The following is a 14,497-nucleotide window of genomic DNA, read 5'->3' as shown; positions in this document are numbered from 1 at the left end:
AACACAGGGAAGTCTGCGATTCATCCACCTCCTGTGCTGGTGAGAAAGGAGGAGTGTGAGGGGGGTGATGCACCACTCTGTCCAGCATTGAACTGGTTAAAGCTGTTTGTCACTAAATCCATAAAAGTTTGCTTATCTGGGCCAGCATTTCCCAGGGGAGAGCTTCCAGTTTGCAGTGCATGAGTGGGAGGAATGTGTAATGCCTGTGTGTGTACAGGTCAGCAGTGGTGGGTGACAAGTCATTGGCAGTGTTAATACTCCGTTAACTGATTCAGACAAGGATCAAAGTGAATCTGTGTGAGGACTGAGACTCTGAGAAATGCATTTATCTTGCGTGGAAAAGGAACCAGCCAGGAAGCCAGATATAGACAATATTTCACAGGAAGGGAGGAAGCCTCCTGGGAGATTGGAGAGGGGGCAGGATGGCAATATCAGCAAAAGCTTTAATTTCACTGCTTGTACTTGGAAGGAATTGATTTTTGAAGAATAGATCTCATCTGTATATTTGTTTGTAATTAAATAACATAGGAGAACTGGTGAGGGCATAGAGACTGATATAGGGAGACTACCCTGCTGGGATGATAGTGAATCATCCAATCAGGGGATGTGGTTACCTAGAGTCACATACAGCACTTGCTGCATATTTATAGCTTGCTGTAATATATACTGTATATAAAATAAGCCCTCACGCAGGGGCATGGACCTGCCTGCATGATTTATGATGTGCTTTTTTGATGCAGCAGACTAGGTTAACCAGGACCCATGGGTGGGCCCCTTCCTTGGTAATCTTTAAACTCTGTGGTGGTCTATGAGATGGCACTGTCAGTGAGCACAGCCTGATGAGCAGTAGAGATCCTTTCTTGAGAGCTGGTGTTGTCAGTGACTTGCAGCTTTAAGTCAGATGGTGGGAGTGCGCCTGCTCTCTTACATATGTATGAAGCGGATCATACTCCCCCACATCCAGTCTGCCAGAGACAGGCTCAAAGGAGGAACATTGAGCTGCTGCAGAGACCTGACAGCTGAGAGCTTAACACATCTCTGGGGTATAAATACAGCAAGAGCCAGGGGCTATTCAGTGCCCCCATCCCTACTCACATATTAATGAGGCCAGTAGCAGAGTGCTTGTGATTTGGACTCGTGACAGGGGTCTGCTTGGACCTGGAAAATATATATACTTCAGTCATCTGCACCCAGCAGATTGCAAGGGCTGATTTGAGAGCTGCTATGCTCTGTTGCAACAAGCTGGATTTTGCGTATCATCACAATGAATATTATTTGGTGCAGCCAAACATGGCAGGATTAATTCAGTACTGGGATAATCAGGATGCACAGGAATGAAGAGGTCCTGGCCATTATCATGTTTGAAAGACTTGGCTGCTTCTCTCAGGACCCCCTAAGCATCTAGACGTCCTGCTCTCACACACTTCCCAAATTGTTACCTCCTCCCTTACGCCCCCGTGTGTCGTGTAGTCTAAGAGTGTATATTGTGCTGAAATTCCTGAACTGGCACAGCGGGGTATATCTACAGAACACCCTGACTGTTATGCAGAGCAGCAAAGCATCCTGGCCAATTTCTCCTCTAAAACAACCTCGTAATTGTAGCATCTTCCTCTGGGGACCAAGCTTAGGACATGACCAACTTCTGTGGACCATACTATGACCATCACGGCCTTCTTTGAAAGATCCAAACTTTGATCATTTTCTTCTGGGGGACCAAATTTAATTAATTCATAGGCATCTTGAGCAACGTTTCATTCAGACCAGCCACCTTATTCTTCGGTCTACGATGACACCTTGACCAGCTTCTTCTCCATCTTCAATCTAAATTCAAAACCTGTTTACCTATCCTTCAAGACCTAGCTAACACACTGACCCCTTCCTTCTTAAGGCCAACTTTATGCTACCTCCCAGAGACACTGTAGCTCATGAGTTGCACGAGGATGAGTCTTGATCGGTCCAGTGGGTTTTATTCAGCTGCTGGCTTAAATGATCTTACTTAATATCTGTGGTGCTGATGCAAAGCTACATGATCTGGTGAGGAGTGATCCCCAAACTGCAATCAGGTCTACAGCGCTTTTGAAGATGAGATGCTCCGATCTCTTCCTGGGGCAATGAGCTGACACTTTTTTTCCTCCAGGGGACCCTGTTACAAAACTAGAGATACCCAAAATGTGAGAGGTCAAGAACACACATCAGGTACAAGAGCATGTGTTTATTGTGATAAATGGTACAGATATTCAGATATCCCAAATAACAGCACTGCGGAAAGAAAAATAATAGGGGTATATAAAGCTATTTACACATATAGCCGGCCTATGAACCATTTTTACTAGTATGTATTTATAGATCTGTGCTTGTCCGAGGCAGTCTAACGTTGTTCACAGTCCTGTCTTACCTGATTGCTGACATATTCAAGTAGATTTACTACTGTACCAAAAATTCTATTACTATGTTAATGCTTGATTAGATTAAATGCACTGTTATGGCAGGATTTAAGGGACTGTGCAAAAAGGGCCAGGCTGCTGAATTATACATGATTATAAAACCTATATATTTAGCCACGTTTCTCCTACGTGAGTGTTATTCTGATCTATATATCCCCCACGGATAGACTTGTACATGACTCCTGTCACACTGAATGGTCTTCTCTTATCCAACCCCTCAAGCCGCTCCCCTTGGGGTGAGAGATCATTTATTATTAGCAGGGTCTACCTACCATTTGGAAATGTTGCAGATCTGTTTTTGGACAGCCTATGACCTAAGAGGGGGTGTGGAACTACCAGTCCCAGCAGGTTTTGCCAGAACGTCCACAATTGCTGTTGAGCCACAGGTTGTCTGTCTCTGAAACAGTACATTATTGGGTTGAGATAACACGCAACAGCAATCACTGACCTTAAAGAAAGCTTCAGTCAACAATGTATAGTATATGATTTAAATAATAATAATAATTAAAAAAAAAGACTGCATCTATTTATATTCTTTACATGCAGCCACTAATACATACATATATGGCATATAATAATACACAGTATCAATATTACATATAGTCTATTGTAAAGCTCTTCTTGCTATTATTAACCACTGACAAACCTGCATCTGAGAGCTCGCAAAGGTTAAACATGTATTTTACTGTTGAACATAATTATTTTTGCCAGCAGGGGCAATGTTCCACGGGTGTTGTGTATTTAGTATTAACTAATTTGGGCAAACAGCTCTTATTCATGCATAATACATAGGGATCTGCTGAGAAATAAGATTAGTTGCTTGGAATGACAAATTTCATATGGTTTTTAGGGTGCATAGAAAAATATGCATAAAATATGTTTATACTCTGCATTACTAATTCAAAAATTTTATTTATTCATGCAAATTAATTAATTAGCAATTCTCCTTCCGCAGAGTTTTAACGAAGAATAATGTCAACCACCATTTCAATTTCTGTGCATCCCCTTCCTCCACGCCATTTCTGAGATGCTTTCAGCTAGTACCTTATTAATGCCCAATTCTGCTGCAAGAACAGGCAATAGAAGTTTGAAATTCAGGCTCTCTGACACATGTTGTGATGAGAGTACTAATTGGACAGCTGCCCAGCCACCCACTCAGTGCTTTCAACACAGGACTGGGCTGAGGTTTGGAATCACTTGAATTAAAAACTTCTCCTGCCTTTTCCAGACAGGGAAATCGACTTATGATTAGGTGCCAGGAGCAAATACCGTATTGCACAAATGGCTGATGGTCATTGGGTACACTGAGTTCTTCTTTACAGATAAGACAGAGGTCTCCATATCTTTCTTTATTTGTTACAATCAACACCAGTCAGCCAATTATAGGTATGTCATACTATAATCTATTTAAATTCAAGAAACTTCTTGCTGGAAGAGGAGACAGTGAAATGCGTTATGTGCTGCTGTGTAATTAGATCACTGCAGTGAATTGCACACATATAGGCCCCCATTTATCAATGAAGCATAATTCCGTTAGCACTCGCTAAAGTAGTTATGTCATCCTTTCTGGATTTAACAAACAGCGGTAATCTAAGATTACCGCTGTTTGTCGCAGCAACGTTCTCGCCATCTTTAGATGGTGAGAGCGATGCAGTCCCCATTACCGGCAATGGGGACCCGGCGAGGGGCCTTTCTGGCTTCATTGAAGCCTTGCAGGCACTGCCAGGTCCCTGTGTCATGCACATGTGCAGACAGACCATCACGAATGCACATTACACAAGACCCCCGTCGCTGGCAGTGTTAAGCTGGCCACACACTAGACCAACTTACATCCAACCAGCCAACTTGTTGATTGGTTGGAATGAAAATCTGGTAAGGAATGGGAGTAAATGATGATCAACAATTTGCTCCTAAATGCCAGAAAACAGATGATAATGGTCGTCAGACATGTTTGTTAAATGTTTGATCTAAAATATTTGTTCAAACAACAGTTTTTGTCCATTTTCCGGCGTTGCTGATTGTCATTTGCTTCCATACCTTACCAGATTTTCATTCCAACCGATCAACTAGTTGGCTGGTTGGACAGATAATCTTTAGATGTGTGGCCAGCTTTAGGCTGCCAGCAGCCCAGCGGAGCACCTCGCCGACGAGGTTCGCTGGACCTTGCCGGAAGGGTAAGTATTAGTAAATACCAGTGGCTTTTTCGTTTGTATCACAGTGATACTAAACAATGAATGCAGCTGGTGTTTGCCTTTGTTGACAAATGGGGGCCATAGTTTCTAATATATATCAATGTTATATCAAGGTACTTCTCATACTATTAGGACACTTCCAACTTTTTGTGAACCCGGCATCCTGCATAGGCCGTAGTGGTGGGTCAGAGGGTCAAACTCTCTTCTAGTTGACACCGTGCATGGGACAGAAAGAAACTGTATTGATTGGGTGCACTTTAACCAGAAAAGAGCACAGGACTTGTACAAATTAAGGGCCTCAGTTATCAACGAGTTTTATCATTCACAACGAGTGAACGATAATGGTGCTCCAGCCAATCAGCTCGCAACTGTCATCTGTTTGAAAAATGACAGTTGGGAGCTGATTGGCTGGAGCACCATTTATCATATGCAACAAGTTTTATCACTTGTTGTGAATGATAAAACTCATTGATCAATGAGGCCCTGAATCTGCAAACAGTCACTGATGTGTCATTGAATTCTAATTCAGAGAACAAAGTGCGATCATAACTGAATAACTCAACTGGTATGTACTGAATTCACCTGCAAAACTGAGAACCGTTCACTGTTTAAGTCAATACTTACGTAACAGGAAGAATTATAATTTTTGATTCAATAAATTAACTTTGAATGTATTAAATCCATATCTACAAGGGCGATTGGGATCATTGGATAAACACACACTGAATACTTCAGTAAATGAATTGATGTAATAAAGAATTAAATTCGTTAATGAATTTGGATCAGTGAGCTGAAAAGACATGGTTGAGATCAGGCTAGAGAATTCTCATGGGTTGAACAGTTTACAACATAAAAGTAACTTACATATAAACTGAAATCACACTAAATACAAATAACAATAATCGATATATCACTTAGGGGACTGTGGATAAAGCAATGTGATCAGTGTGTTTGGTCAGGATGTGAAAATCTTGTCTGTCCTTCGGTTGTTGTTGCCTTGTGTGAGCTCAGATTCTATAAGCCCGGAATAAAGGCCCAGCACCCCCCAGCTGTTCTCCCTTTTCTCTTTGCCCCTGGGAAGGAGACATATCTGATGACATCTCTTACACTGCTCTTCTCTGGCTGCCGGATTGCATTGTCCTGTGTGATAGGGGATAATAAAGCGCCATTATCTAGAATAGAAATCCTGCACAATATGTTCCCTTCTCTTGGAGATAAAAAATAATATGTTCCCTCTCACTTCTCTCCATTCTTCCTCCAATCCCATTTCATCTCAGTGTTGCTGTGATACCTGTAAGCTTTCAACTTATCCCTTTCCCATTCATTACACAGCTCTCACTTCTTATATCGCCTCTACCCAAGCTTCACCACCCATCTGTGGAAATGTGATGTTACATTCTCTACATTTACATTATCAACTTTCTCTATTTCCTTCTGATTCTATCATTTCTCTCTCTCCTTCCTCTCTCTCCTTTCCTTCATCTTCTGTAACGCTCTTGCTCTTTTCTAAGCCCTATCTCCCTCCTTATATCTCCTTTCTCTCATTCTCTCTCTTTTTCTCTTCTCTATCTTGAGCTCTTTCTCTCCCCTTCCTCTAAATATGTTTCCACTCCCACCTTTCCCTCATTCTCTCCCCTGCTCTTTTTTATACATACTCCCTCTCTATTACTCTCTCTTCTCTTCCTCTCTCCTCCCTTTCTTCCATCTCCCTCTCTCTCTCTCTTTATTTCTCTCTATCTCTTACCTTCCACTCTATCTCATTTTTCTCACTCTTTCTGTGTTCTCTCCATTCCTCTCCCCTGATCTCACTCTCTTTCCCTCCTCTCACTGTCTCTCCCCTTTTCCTTACGTGCTTTCTCTTTGCTCTCCTCTGTTTTCCATCTTTTCTTCCTCAGCCTTTGTCACTCGCTTCTTCCTATAATGGGCCAATGTCACATGAGATGACAGAACACTTCCTATGCAGACTGACCTTACTCCTTGGCTGAATGTTGGCAGTTCCCCCAGGACCATTGCTGGATTAGCTCTGGTACAGAAGTGACATTTTGAGTTGACCTCTGCGGGCACTACACTAGACTAAAGGGCAGTCCCACTTTTTACTTACAATAGTCCTCTAACCATATTATCATTTTTGTATTAATATACTGTAACTGGTAGTACTCAATAACAAGGTTTATAGGTTTGTGTAGCTATTCTTCTGTACTTTCAAAAATATGACATACTGTAAGTCACCAGAAAGTTGTCTTTCCATTCGAAAAAGAAAATCAGCAAAGAATGGACTTTTTTTTAAAGATATCTTCTTTATTAACTCTGAGACATAAATAGCACAGTATACAGGCACATATATTCAATGCACCGAAAGTGGTAGAAGAGATAACCTTACCCCCCAGCAAAATAACAGTATATGCCAGTAATAAGTCAATCATACAATAACAAAAGAGAAAGTGTAAGGGGTATATTTACTAAAGTACAGGTTTTTAGAAGTGGAGTTGTTGCCCATAGCAACCATCAGATTCTAACTATTATCTTCTAGAAAGTGCAAGATAAGTAGAATCTGGTTGCTATGGGCAACATCTACACTTCTAAAAACCTGAACTTTAGTAAATATACCCCTAAGTTTACTGAAACTAAAACTGAAAGGTCTCAGTACAAATTTTTTTTCAAATGCTCATCGAATAAATAATGGAGCATTGTTAGGTTAGTCCACATAGTGGGGCCATAGCCCCTCTTTGTGCCATAGCCATACCCCTCTCTGTGCCATAGCCATAGCCCCTCTCTGTGCCACCTTCCCAATGCATATATGCTTCTTGTAGCATTTAGTGCATTTTACTCTTTCTTGAATATTATCCCATTTTCTCTCACTATGACCCCTTACTCTCTCTCTATGACCCCTCTCTCTCTCTCTCTCTCTCTCTCTCTCTCTCTCTCTCTCTCCCCCCTCTCTCTTTCATACAATAGCTTTCTCTTTCCTACTCCACATCCCCCACTGGTAGATGTCTTAGACTTCCCCTCTTCCTGGGATTCTGTCTATCACTGTCTCCCTCCGCCTTCGTTCTTGTCTTCCTCTTATCACAGCTCATCTCTCCCTCCCAATTCCAGCCATTAGCTGGCTCCGGGCGGAGGAAATTGAGCCATTACTATAAACTCTTCATATTGAATCATGTATTTCGCCCAAAGATAATTTGCTCGTTAGCCTCTCATTAAAGGCTTGTTCTAGCTGGCAGAATTAGGGTATGGCACATTGGCTTTATAAGGTTAGCCAAATAAAAAAAAAAAGAAGTTCTGTGACAATTGGTGGTAATGCTGCACAATGTTTATTTATTTCATGGTTACAATGTCACTGCAGACTGTTTGCGTAGGGATAGGTAAAAAAAAAAAAAAAAATCAATCTATTGTGTTTCTGCTGAATGTCTGGATTACGGACGTTACAGTACAGCTGAGTCACATGTTGTCTGAGACACACTGACAATTTGTTTTACTGGGTCTATATCTTTCATCAAAGCATTGATGGGCATTAGGGAACGGAGAAGTCACCCAAAGGGCGTAACGATACATTTGGTGCTCTAGGCCGCTGAGGTGGCAACGAATCTTATGGGAATCCGGGGGAAAGCGCTCTGCATGCATTCCAATTACAGTCTGTAGCTGCTGAGTCCGGTTGCTGCCTGAGCTGTAGGTTGAGAGGGTGTTTATAGTTCAGCACCTGTGTGAATTGGATAGATATATAATTACAGTATTCCTCTGACGGAAAACAACACAAGCATACTGGAAGGTTAATGTGGTCGAGAATCTAGGCTGTATGCTCCACTAGGGTAGAGACTGATGTGAATGCTTGTAATATCCTTTGTAAAGCACTATGTAAATTGTTTGCATTATATAAACACTATTATAATTATTTTAATTATTATTATTATTATTATAATAACACTAGTATGTCAAGTGACTACATTCAGAATTTGGTGACGAATCCCAATAACAATATATACCCCTCGCTCACTCCCTGTGATATTCCTGTGAACGCTGCAAAAAGCACGACAACAATATGCTATTATGCTATGTACTGTAGACACTATTGATGACATGAAGGTAATGACTGACTTTTACTATAGTTTAGAATAAAATATATACATAATTAAACAGGAAAAATGCCCCCCCCCCTTCCCCAACTAGGAAAAATCAGCCCCTTGCTAAAAGCACAGGGGCTCCTCGATGTGCGCAGTGGGTGTTGTGGTAATAAATCGTTTAAAGATATTTTTAGTTGGACCCGGATAGATGGACCACTTTAGGAATGTGAGTGGTAACTGAGCATTCATTTAAGAATTAAAAGTGCAGTGATATCGAAGTACAATCCATCAGTATTTCATTAAAAAAAAAAGTAAAAATTGTCACCAAAGTAAACGCTTTGGTGACAATTCAGAACCAAAATTAAGATCTGTGGGTTTAGCTGGCATGAGCTGAGAATGTCTGAGCCTGGAGATCCCTGTTCATTTGCTGATGCTCATTGTTTATACACTACACAGTTCAGTCCCCCAGGATTTGACTTTTCCCAGGATGTCAGTAAGCCCCATCTAGCCGCCTAGGGGCTCCGTGACCATGTCATAGTTGTTAATGGATTTTTTTGCTCTTGAAGCTGATCTTGCATAATGAATGTGCTATTCCACCTGATAGGGGCTTCTATTTTCAGCTTCAGCAGTGGCCGTTTTTCATTACACTGGTTTATATACTGTATATATATATATATATATATATATCTTTTTCAGTACTAGAAAATGGACGCGTATGGGAATGTGACCAATAGAGATAAAAAATTATTCACTGTAGTTAAGTCTATTAGAAAGACGGCCAGTTAACCGGCATAACCTGAATTTAGAATACACTAGTGTTTTGTTTATTTACAAAAAGACAACAGGGTTCTGGGATGACCACAGCGTTGGTGATGATCAGATCCAAAAATAAGATATATGAGAAGATTACTGGAGCCAGGCTTTTGGCATTGGCTACTGCACAACCATATCGATAATCGCACACGAGACATGGATCAGCAACTCCTCTAAGCCGTCGACATAAGACCTCCACTAAATTGCCATTGGCTGTTAGTAGGCACCATCCAGCAGTCTGAATTACTCCATACCATAGCTGTTGAGGGCTCTGGTGAAGCCACATAACCCATACTATTGAAACCACGGTTTCTCGTGTGGGGGAGGGGGAGGTCCTCCATTTTCCTCTTGTGCAACGGCAAATTCCAAACCAACTCCTGGGCTGTATAGGATCAGTTTTTGGATCCACACCAAAAATATGCTCTGATCAAGAAGCACTGAATACAGGTGGAATGGGGCAGCTGGACTGCAGCCTAGGGAATAATGACTGGGGAGAAAATGGCAAAGTAACCTAAACCATTAGTCTAGTCACCACTCCCGATTTGCAATTAATTAAGAAAAATCTCTACAGTTTCATGAAGTGACAACAGAGTGTTTTATTTTGTTTGTCCACCATTGTCCCAGCTGTATTTATGGACTATAATCTCAGTCAAATTTGAATTTGCGAAAACAGTGTGAAGGAGGTTGGGTACGGGATGCCGGCGTTTGGGATCCCGATGCCGGCATCCCAAAACGGTTAGGATACCAACGCTTGTTGGTCAGTATCCTAAACCTTTCCCTCTCCCCCTAACCTTCCCTCCCCGGTGCCTAAACCTAACCTCCCCCCTAGTGCTTAAACCTAACCTCCCCCTCTGCGTACCCTAAACCTAACCCTCCATCCTTAGTGTCTAACCCTAACCCCCTCTAATGCCTAACCATAATCCTTAACCCTCCCATTAACCCCAGTACTTATCATTGGGATGCCAGGATTCTGACAGGTGTTGGGATTCCGGTGCCGGAATTCTAAGCGCTGGCATCCTGACTGTCGGTATATTGTCCGCATCTCGCGAAATGAAAAGTTGGAACTCAAATATGGAGAAGCGTATATACTAATTATATAATGTTTCAATATCAATCAAAATGCATTCAATAATCCTTCGTACAGTATTTGAACATGCATTGTAAGGAAAATTATCTGTACACCCTATTGTACTGTAGAATATTATTGTTCTTCAAAACAAACTCGGTAATGTTACCAGTAGACGAGCCCAGAACCTGCAGTCTCCTGACCTTACTTCAAAGCTGAGGTTTGGCTTTGTGGCTGTTGAGCAGCTAAAAGCTTTGGCTGGCAGGTTATGCTGGGACTAAAATCTCAATACAAGCTGTAGATCCACAAGTTGAGAAAGGTTAATATATTTTCCAATGTATAATATGGCATAGCAGCACACTGATATTTGCTTTTAATAAAGTAGAGAAAGAGACAAATGCCTGGGTCCATTTATTTCACTTCTTTCTCAGCTACCTGGAGTTTTGGGAAGACAAAATATTATGTGTTTTAAAGGGTGAGTCTCCTCTTTCAAGTGTAATGCAGAGTTAAAAAGTTCATATTGAAAAATGAAATACTTGCCGACTAACATTAGCCCAAATCCTAAAGCTAAACCTACATCAAGTTCTGATCTTAGACCTGGCCCAAAGCTTAGTCAAAGAGTGGTTATAAATATCTTTGAAGATCCAAAATTGTCCCAAGTCCTAGAAGATCTCTGATCTCTCTCCTCATGTTCCACACTGGTGACTATAAATCTATTTGAAGCTCCAGAATTGTCCAGAGTCATATAAAACCTTTCATGTTGCTCCTCAATCCCATATTGCTGACCATAAATCTCTATGAAGTTCTGTCTGAATCTAAAATTTCTAAGCTTTTTTTTGAAGTTCTAAAACAGTAAAAATCCCTCACAGAGTAATTAGTACTAGTGAAAATACTTTTGCTCTCTTGATAAAGTCTACTTTTCGGATACAGTCAAGAGTTTCACTAATGGTTTTAAAAGCATATTAAAGGCCCAAATAATGTGATATTCACCCTAGATAAAATAAAGTCTTCAAACTGCCTTACTGTCATATTTTACTTATTTATTACTAATTCATATTTATTTATATAGGACTAGCATATTTCATTGCGCTTTACAATTGACATGAACAGTAATAAAACAACTGTCAAGCTGCATAAACACGGTACGATCTATTCCACCAACGACTTGAAAGATATCTTTCAGTGAAGTCATACTGCCACATCTCTGAACAGGCAAAGTTGTCGATATCGTGCAAGTTGGCTTGCATGTACGGACAATCATAGATATTGTTATCGTTCATGCGGGAACTCGCCTCGTTGTCTGTTCACTGCATAAATATGAATGATATGAATGAAATATCGTTGAACGATATCATTATCGTTCATAGATATCATACCGTTTGTACGCACCTTAAAATTGTTTGGTGGGGTATATACTGTATTCCAGTCACATAGCAGAGTTGGCCTAGGGTCAGAGTATTATCAGTATGGAAAGAAAACACATGTAGATTTTGTGGTGAACTGTGTAGAGGGGACATAATTCAGTAGAAGAGCACATGGAGATTTCAGGGAACACGTGAAGGTTTGGGCACTAGAGGCAAGTTTTGTCGTGCGGGGGTGGGCATTCCACAGATGGGTGTGGCTCGAATAAAGCCCTGTAACTATGGGAGCAGGTAATGCATGTGGATGAGAGATGCAGAAGGGTCAAGATGCGAGATATTTTGAGACAAGGGGCTCTATTTACTACAATCCGCATATTGAATGCGGATTGTAGTGTGATATTACCGAGTGAATTCGCATTGCGAATTCAGGCAATATCACAGGGATTGTGATAAAGCTCTGTCCCTGCGGATCCCATCCACACTCTAGTCGCAGTATTTTTGGAAAAAATACAGCGACTAAGAGCCCGCACATGCGCCGACCCACCGTCGCTGCTACCCCCCACCTATGCTAAGCCCCGCCCAGAGTGATCGCGGACCCCCACGACCTCCCCTCCCTTCATTACACTTACCTGCATCCTTCTGGCCTCCGGTGATCTTCTCCGGGCTTCCCGATCAGGTGATCTCCCATACTGCACTGGGACCCGATCACCTGATGACAGGGCCGCAGTGCACTATGGGAGACCAGCTGGCCAGAGAGGAGCCATCACCGGAGGCCCGATCACCGGTCCCTGGATTCAGGTAAGTAAAAAAAAAGTTTCAATTTTTTTTTTCTTTTTTTTACAGCAATCAGCTTACGGTCTGTTTAGACCACATAGCTGATTACTGGTACCGGCTCCCGCCTCTGCTCTCCCCGTTAGAGCAGAGTGGGAGCCCGGTAACTGGGGGAGACCCTGGATAACGCCATCTCCAGGTGGCGTTATTATCACAGGGCTTCCCCCGGTATTTTTTTACAATTTATTTTTAGTAACTCTGGTCGGATCACATTTCCCATTACAATTATGGGAAATGCGATCTGCTTTACTAAAAATAAGTGATACTAGGGGTTGGAGTAGAATTTTACTAATTCTACTCCAATTGCCCTGTAATAACTACAGGTGAAACTAAAATAATGTGAAAAGGGTGTGAAAACACCCTTTTTCACTTTATTTTAGTAAAAATAATGTTAATAAATAGAGCCCAAGGGGAGAGATGTATGTTGGAGCAATTTTGTTTATGGCCTTGTACTGTATGTTAGTAGAGGCATTTTCTATTAGATTTGGTAAAAATACAGGCAGCCAATGTTAGGACTTACAGAGCGGGGTCTAACTGTAAAATAGATTGTAGGGAAAGCTCAGTAAGGAGTATATTGCAATAATCAATGTGAGAGATAATGAGTGTATATATTAAATTTTTTCAGTGTCTTGTGCAAAATACGTATGTGCGGATTCTAAATACAGTCAGGTCCATAAATATTGGGACATTGACAGAATTTTCATATTTTGGCCTCTATTCACCACCACAATGGCTTTGAAATGAAACAAACAAGATGTGCTTTAACTGCAGACTTTCAGATTTAATTTGAGGGTAATTACATTCAAATCAGGTGAATGGTGTAGGAATTACAACGGTTTCTATATGTGCCTCCCACTTTTAAGGGGCCAAAAGTAATGGGACAAACTAAACAATCCTAAATCTAACTTTCACGTTTTAATACTTTGTTGCAAATCCTTTACAGGCAATTGCAGCCTGAAGTCTGGAACGCATAGACATCACCAGATGCTGGGTTTCATCCCTGGTGTTGCTCTGCCAGGCCTCTACTGCAAATGTCTTCAGTTCCTGCTTGTTCTTGGGGCATTTTCACTTCAGTTTTGTCTTCATCAAGTGAAATGCATGCTCAATCGGATTCAGGTCAGGGGATTGACTTGGCCATTGCAGAACATTCCACTTTTTAGCCTTAAAAAACTCTTTGGTTGCTTTTGCAGTATGCTTTGGGTCATTGTCCATCTGCACTGTGAAGCGCCGTCCAATGAGTTCTGAAGCATTTGACTGAATATAAGTATATAATATTGCCCGAAACACTTCAGAATTCATTCTGCTGCTTTTGTCAGAAGTCACATCATCAATAAATACAAGGGAACCAGTTCCATTGGCAGCCATACATGCCCACGCCATGACACTACCACCACCGTACTTCACTGATGAGGTGGTATGTTTTGGATCATGAGCAGTTCCTTTCCTTCTCTTCTCTTCCCATCACTCTGGTACAAGTTGATCTTTGTCTTATCTGTCCATAGGATGTTGTTCCAGAACTGTTATGGCTTTTTTAGATGTTGTTTGGAAAACTCTAATCTGGTCTTCCTGTTTTTGTGGCTCACCAATGGTTTGCATCTTGTGGTGAACCCTCTATATTCACTCTTGTGAAGTCTTCTCTTGATTGTTGACTTTGACACATATACATCTACCTCCTGGAGAGTGTTCTTGATTTGGCCAACTGTTGTGAAGGGGTTTTTCTTCACCAGGGAAA

At 41.4% G+C, this 14,497-nt stretch overlaps 1 protein-coding gene across 1 annotated transcript in view; it reads left to right on the top strand.

The window, feature by feature from the left end:
• The first annotated feature begins 979 nt into the window (after positions 1-979).
• Positions 980-14,497, top strand: part of LOC148518693 (leucine-rich repeat and fibronectin type III domain-containing protein 1-like protein) — a 76,380-nt gene continuing 62,862 nt past the window's right edge. Inside the window, exon 1 of the mRNA XM_088477146.1 lies at positions 980-2,196. The gene's annotated coding sequence lies outside the window, so the exon portion shown is untranslated. The remainder of the gene's footprint in view (positions 2,197-14,497) is intronic.

Source organism: Taudactylus pleione, unplaced genomic scaffold, assembly GCF_031769625.1.
Source record: "Taudactylus pleione unplaced genomic scaffold, aTauple2 ptg000199l, whole genome shotgun sequence".
Classification (NCBI taxonomy): domain Eukaryota; kingdom Metazoa; phylum Chordata; class Amphibia; order Anura; family Myobatrachidae; genus Taudactylus; species Taudactylus pleione.
Note: the sequence above shows the minus strand (reverse complement) of the source record. Positions and strands in the feature narration are given on the sequence as shown.